Source organism: Solanum stenotomum, chromosome 2 (genome assembly GCF_019186545.1).
Source record: "Solanum stenotomum isolate F172 chromosome 2, ASM1918654v1, whole genome shotgun sequence".
Taxonomy (NCBI): Eukaryota; Viridiplantae; Streptophyta; class Magnoliopsida; order Solanales; family Solanaceae; genus Solanum; species Solanum stenotomum.
In genome coordinates this window covers 12,391,028-12,398,983 of record NC_064283.1, presented here as the reverse complement: position 1 = coordinate 12,398,983, position 7,956 = coordinate 12,391,028, and positions in this window count along the sequence as shown.

Sequence of the window (7,956 nt, the reverse complement as noted above, 5' to 3'; positions counted from 1 at the left end):
TAGCATGTATGTGATATTTAATCACTAAGCATCAAGATTGATGTGTCCTGGTCTTGTATCATTTGTAACACCTCAAGCTCTCACCAGGTGCATGATCTATTTAACCAACAAAACACATTATGTATTCAGGATCAGTATCATAAAAAAAACTTTAGAATTTCAAGAAAACCTTATTTTGGACCTTTAAACCATGCTTATATTCTTGTGACTTTTCTTATCCTCATATGTGGTGTGCTCTTTTTGTCCAAATTAATAATCCTGTTGGTTGTGTTTGGCATTTCCTGGAAAGTTTTGAATTCAAAATTACTTGCAAAATGAAAAATCATGTTAGCTAAATAGTCAGCAAGAGTATTTCCCTTCCTTAAGGAGTGTTGTACTATTGCTATGATTGAACCCAACATCTTCCTAATGGAATTGACATTCAATGGCACACTCCAAGGTATTTCCCAAATACCATTGACTATGTTCACTGCTGCAAAGAGTTACATTCAACAGCTAACCTTGGAATATGATTTTCCACACAAAATTCTAAGCATAATCTTATAGAAATCACCTCAGTCACCGAATTAGTAGAATCAGTAATCATGACTCCTTTTACACAAATTAGTTCCCCATGATGATTCCTGACACAAAAAGCAGCAGAACTTGGGCTTGAATTACCTCTAGATGCTCCATCAATGTTGCATTTCAACCACCCACAAGGTGGAGGAGACCATCTGACCCATTTAATCTTTATTTTGGGTCTAAAACCATCCATTGCAGCAACTATTTGAGGCCAGGTGTTTAGGATTTGATGAAGTCCAAATTTTCTTTTGAGTAACTTCTGGACTATATAATTAATGTCCCAAATCACCTTGTAGGTATTATATGACCCTCCACAGAGGACTGTGTCACGCCCCGAGCCTACACCCCGGACATGACTGCACTCGAGGACCATTGTTGGCCCCAAGCAAACCCTTGGCCTAGCTTACTTACTCAGCGGAAGACTTAAAGATAAGAAATATAATTCATGCAATATCTTAAAAGATAATAACTCAGCCAAAATGGCAACTCAAGTCTTAAACGTATACAATTGAAAGGAATAAGACTAAACGTATACAATGAGGCGTATTTCAGAAATACTTTGTTCATCATCATACAACGCCTCGTTGATCCAGTTGAGCACTCAGAGTCTGTTGGTGAGCCTCCTAGCTTTCTGTAGGGCTCCTTTTATCATTTACTTTCAGTGTTTCATTTTTAGGATTATCGGGGGTCTTGTCCCGACATCCCTCTTTGTTTAGAGGCTTCATAGATAGATAGTTATAGTTATAGACTCTTTAGTCTTATTCCTTTCAGTTGTATATGTTTAAGACTTGAGTTGTCATTTTGGCTAAGTTATTATCTTTTAAGATATTGCATGAGTTATATTTCTTATGTTTAAGTCTTTTGCTGAGTAAGTAAGTTAGGCCAAGGGTTCTCTTGGGGCCAGCAATGGTTCTCGAGTGCCAGTTCTGCCCAGGGTGTAGGCTCGGGGTGTGACAAGTGTTTCCCTCTCTTGTTCAAATGTGAAAACATTTTAAACTCTTGGGAATACTTAGTTCCCTTATAGCTTTTGGAGAAATGAACTCAACTCTTTACTCTTTGCTTAACTTAAAACTGAAGTTTTAAAACAAAGTTAAAACGTTTGTAAAAGACTTTTGAAAACTTTATGAACTTCTCTTGACTTGATTCTTAATTTCTAGACTTGACTCTTAACATTCCTTGAATTGAATTTATGGATTAAAGGATTGTGATTTGTGATAGGAAATATCTCATGATGTTTAGGAGTGTTTTTAGATAGCTAAACATGGGAAAAGATCAAGAAATCACTGTCTGGGAACAAGTCCACGATGCGAAATTGCATTTAATTATTTGATCGCGAAATTGAATTTTGAAATAGAGGAGTCCGCGTCCTAACTGCGATGTGGAGGTGATTTTTGTACACTGGGGAAGCAAGTCCGAGACGTGGAGTTGCGTGCCAAAACCTGCTTGACTTTTTCCTTCTTCATTTTCTCACCCCAATTCACCTAAATTCGATTCTTTTTCTCAATCCTTCTATAGATTCAAATGCCCAGTATATAACACAAGAACCTAACTCAAAACAACTCTTAAATCGATACGATTCCATCAAGAACTCCGCAATCTCATCAAATATCAAGAACTAAAGTAAACTTCAAGAACATCATACTTTCAACTTTCTAGAAATGAATTTCGATGAAACAAACATGATTGGCGTGTGGGTGAATGAACCTAACGCTATGAGAGTCTCACATACCTTGTAGGATCGAATACTTGGTGAATTCCACAACCAAAATCGCAAGAACTTGATGAATATTGAGTTTCTCTTCTCCTTTCTCCTCTTTTGTTTTCTCTCAAAGCCCTAGCTTATTTCTAAATCGAGTAAACTGAACTAACTCAGTTTAGACTCCAAATAATTTAATAAAAATGGATTTAATTAATTGGGTAAGGAAAAGACTAAACTACCCTTTAAAAAACTGGATTAGACTTTCCTTATTTAAAAAACCCAACTTCAAATGGGAATATCTCACTCATACGAACTCGGAATCGTGTAAACTCAGCGGCGTTTGAAAGATAATTCCTACGGTATCTGGAAACACACCTAACTTATCCTGAGCTAGGAGTTATGGTCATTTGAAATTGACCAAAAACTCAACTTAACATACTTAACAAATTTTCCAGATTTCTATTCTTTCCAAAAATTGACTATTTCCAATTCTTAACTTCTTCCTAGTTATTTCAATTTGTGAGATGTTACAATATATCCTCTTTGGGAACATTCATCCTCGAATGAGGTTACTCTTACACGGCTAAGGGTGTAACATCTAACATTCAGCTCAAACACCCAACAAGCAATGCAATTACAACATGCAATCTCATAAATTAAAGAGTACTAAGAAGAGAATTAATACCGTGATCTGGAATTTCTCCGGTTTAAAAGAGATGTGGATACCTCTTTTTCATATCTTCTTCAGCTTCCCAAGTAGCTTCCTCGACAAACTGGTTCCTCCAAAGAACTTTGACTAATGCTAATTCCTTAGTCCTTCACCTGCGAACTTGGAGATCTAAAATCTAAATCGGAATCTGCTCATAAGATATGTTATCTATCACGACCTGAGTCTACACCCTAGACGTGGCAGGCACTCGAAGACCATTACTGGTCCCCAAGCAAACCCTCATCCTGGCTGACTACAAGCGGAAGCCTAACTCAAGCATACAAAAGCTTAAAACTGAATAAAAGTTCATAAAACTTAAATACAAACTTTAAGTCCAAAGAAAAATTTGTATAAAAAAATATATACAACTTGCCATAAAAAGAAAACTTAGGTCTTTAAAACATTTAATAAAATAAATAAATAATACAGACTTCTCAACTAAACTGACTATCTATGAAGCCTCTAACTGATAAAGATGGAAGTCCGGACAAGACCCACAACATCCTGACTAAACTGAAAAGTAAATGAAATCCTCCAGAAACAAGGAGGCTCACCATAACTAACTCGAACTCCAGTTGATATCAACGAAGCTCCTATTGATGATCCTGAATATTTATGTCTGTATCATGAGAAGATGCAGGACAAATGGCTTAGTACGTGGACTGTACGACCATGTAAGGGGAATGCTAAAACATAACATAAGCTTGAAACTTAATAAAAAGGAAACATACTTACCTTTTTTGAACTCACTCAACTCAACTCAACCCAACAATAAGATACTCATCTCAAAGATTAGTTACTCAACTTCAAAGATATGATACTCGACTTGAAATACTCAACTCTGGATACTTAACATAACTCATTTCATTATAAAGCAGTTTAAAACAAGTGCAATATAAAGAAAAAGGAAAAATTTATAAAACATGATGTCAACTTATAAACATAATATTATGAAAGACATATCATGCTCCCTCTCAAAGTCTACTTGTGCAATGCATAAATGAAGTCTCATACCCCCATTCATACTAAGCAGAACCTCTTAAGGAACCATACAATTACTGCTATGGGAGTTTGTCTAACCGATAGCCACCACTATGAGCCTAAGTGGTGATACAACATTTTTTTACCATCACATTGCAAGACTGTCCTATACTTTGCCGTTATATAGAACTACTGAACTTAGTGGATCCACTAGCTTAACTTATGTGATCATCTAAAAAGTATGACCCATTAATACCCATGATGGCTACAAGCTTATGGAGACTTGAGTTAATATGAACTCGCATGTCCATATCGGTGCTCAATACTACTCCCAAAAATATACTTAGCTCATATATTTTGAAAACAACTTCATTCTTTGGTTTGAGATAATTACTCAAAACTCAGCTTAAAAGCTCTTTTGGAATTGATGTTCCCTTTCTTGCTCAAAATTCTTTTGGAAATCTCAGTTTCCTCTCATCTTAAATATGAAAATATTTACTTTTAGAATACTTAGTTCCCATATATCATTTTAAAGAAAATGAACTCTACTCTTACTCTTTACTCTTTACTCAACTTCAAAGCTTAAGTCTTAAAACAAAGTTAAAACGTTTGTTAAAGACTTCTTAAAAGATGGTTCATGCCGAATTATGGACATGAATGATTCAATGCAAGGTTTTCAATAACCATAGATAGAACTCAATACTTGGAACTCAAGAACTTCAATGATACTATTCTTCTCAAGACTGTTCGACTTAAAGTGTTCATGTAGAATTATGGGAATGAAATATTCAACTCAAGGACTCAAGATACTTCTCAAAAGGGATTAGGAACTCAACACTTGAAGGCTTAGAACTTGAAGATACCACTTCTCTGAAAGATGCTCAACTTACGAAATTTATGCGACATTATGGGCATGAAATAACTCGACTCGAACGTCTACAAACTACCTGGAACTCATGTATACGACACTACTCATTCTCTTTCTTACTAACTCAAGACTTAGTTCAAATCGATGGTTGGTCTCAAGGATTCACAATTGAACTCAATGGCTTTCTTGAACTCTACTTTTAACTCTCTCTTGAGTGTGAATTATAAATTCAAGAGTTATGGTTCACGATATGAAAGATCTCATGATGGAAAAGTAGACTCATGAGTACATTCTCCTCATACTCACACTCACTTGCTTGAGTCTTGAAACAAGTTACTAGAAGTTGTAGTAGACTCAACAAAAGGACTCAAAGGAACTTTCATAGAATGTTCGAAAGAATTCTCAAAACTTAACTCTCAAATCTACCTTGAATTTGAATTATCAATTCAAGGTTATGATCATGTTAGGAATGATTTTAGGTGTTTAGAAGTAGCGTAGAGTAGTTAGAGTCGAAAAGGAGTGAAGGTGCACTTTAAATGAACTCAAACGGGGCAACCGACGACAAATTGGATGGGGCAGGTGACCCTAGCACTATGGGTAGTGTAGGGCGCCAGCCCCTAAACTTTAGAGGAGGGTTTGGGGCGCTCTGGCTGGCGCATCGCGCCAGGCCCCAACCCAGAAAATCCAACGAAATTCTTTTCTCGTTTTCTCACCCTATTTCACCTAAAATCGAATGGTTTCTTCCCCAATCACTTGGATTCCATTACTTAACATCAGTACACTCTAATCTACTCAATACAGCCCTAAAAACACTCACTTTAATCTCAAGAAAATCATCTAAACCCAACACAATAAGATTTAGAATGAATTTCAAGAACGCATATCAAGAACTCATCTAGAACTCAAATCTTTCAACTTCAAGAATGAAATTTGCGCTGAAGATAACATGTTTGGCATGTGGGTGAACAAACCCAACACTATGGAAGCTTACAAAGCTCTTAGGGATCAAACCCATGGCGAAAATCTTCTACAACACGCAAGAATCTCGACGAACGCTTGATCCTCTCCTCTTTTCTCTTCTTTTCTCTTCTTGAACTATCAACTAACCCTAGGCTAATTTTAGGATTATAAAACTGAACCTAATAGGATTAGACCCTTAAAACCTTACTAAAAATGAAGTAAATCTGATTGGGTAAGGAAAAGACCAAAATACCCCTCTACAATCTGGTTTTGACCTTCCTTATCTAGACAGCCCAACTTCGAATGTAGTTATCTCCCTCAGACAAACTCCATACTGAGAAAACTCGGTGGCATTGGAAAGATAATTCAAATATCTTTCCTATGGTATCTTATAGAACACCTAAATCATCCTGAGCTAGGAGTTATGGTCGTTTGAATTCAACCCAAAACTCATACTTAGCTTAACTTGCGAAATTTCAGATTTTTGCTATTTCCATTTAGATTCTTTTAGAACTCAAGGTGCTACATCTAGTGACCTGAACTTAATACTTACGAAATTTTAAATTCCTTGGTAAAATCTCACTCACTACGAAGAACGGTTCGAGTCTTAGTTCAAATAAATTTCTGGGGTGTTACAATATCTTCCCCTTGGGATCATTCGTCCTCGAATGACGACTGGACTGGGTTACTCTTACTAACGTGTGGGTCTAATGGTATGCTCTCATAATATTCAGGCTTAACCCAAATCCTTAGGTTCGGATTCTATACCTCTCTATAAGGAATCTCATCCCAAAACTATTACACTTTGCAAAACCTAATCCTCTTCTTCCTCATTGTTAATAACCTTAGAAGGAATTATCACACGATCACTAACACTATAAGAACATCAACCTCCTCTTTTTAACATCACTCCATTACAAAAAAAAAAAGGACCTCTAAAAGATATCCCCCAAACTCTTTGAATTCATTACCATCTTAATCTCCAACACTTGACTCGATTTCTCATCTTGTCATCTTCCCCTTAGGTCTAAAGCTAACACTTTAAAGCTATGGACATATTCCACCATCTCTAAATGGTCTACCTCTTCTTTTAATCTAACATTCGGGTGAAGTTTATCTCATGACTACCGGACTCTCAATAGGCAGGTACTAAGACCTCTTTCTAAGGTGTTTCTCTTAACCTCTTCTGATTACACACCCTCTCGGTACACCTCTTAATGCTCTTATTACTCTTGTGACTTAGCCACACTTCATTGCCCTTATCTATAGGGTAGGGTCTCTCACTTGTACTATTCATCTTTCATAGAAGCTAACATTTCAATTCCTCGTCTACTCTATGTGAACACCTAATTTTTTATCAAAACATAAAAATTTTACACCCAATTTTAATACTTAAATATTATTATTTCAGTAGAGTTATATTTAAAATAAACTGAAAATTACAACAAATTATAAGTTAACTTTATGTTTAAAGTTTAATAAAGAAAGCTTTTGAATTTAACGTATTTTGTTTTAATCTTTCAAATTTTATCTAGTCTAAAAAATAATAATAGTCGTATATATCATGGAAAAGTAGAAAAAAAAATATTAAAAGATTAAAAGACGAGTCCTAAAAATTTCAAATTACCTTACCTTTATCCTAATTACCCCCAACTTCCTTTACTTATTTGCTAAAAATCCTCCTCCAATTTAGTTTATTTTATTTTTTATTCTTTTTTTTTTTGGTTTTGTTCTTGCACGATCTTTTACATGTTTCTTTTTATTATTATTATTATTATTATTATTATTATTATTATTATTATTTCTTTCTATCTTTTCTCTTCGTTCTTTCTTTTCTTTTTTTTTTATTATTTATTTGTTAAGTATCATATTACTATTTTTCTTCCTTTATCTCAACCCCAAAATTCTAAACTAAAATTTAAATTAAATCCTATTTCCACTCCATTACGTTCCTTTTAATTAGCATCAGACTCACACCCAAAACTATTATAAAAACAGACGCTCAGTAAAGAAAAAAGACAGACATATACACAGAAACACAGAGAGAAAAAAAGATAACAAAAAGTGAGTTTTATTTTGAAAATTAAGTCAACGTTCAAGGTTTCACTCAAGGTTTCGGATTCGTGGCTCTTTAAAGTTAATATTAGCTATTAACTTTGGAAATCAGTAGATCGT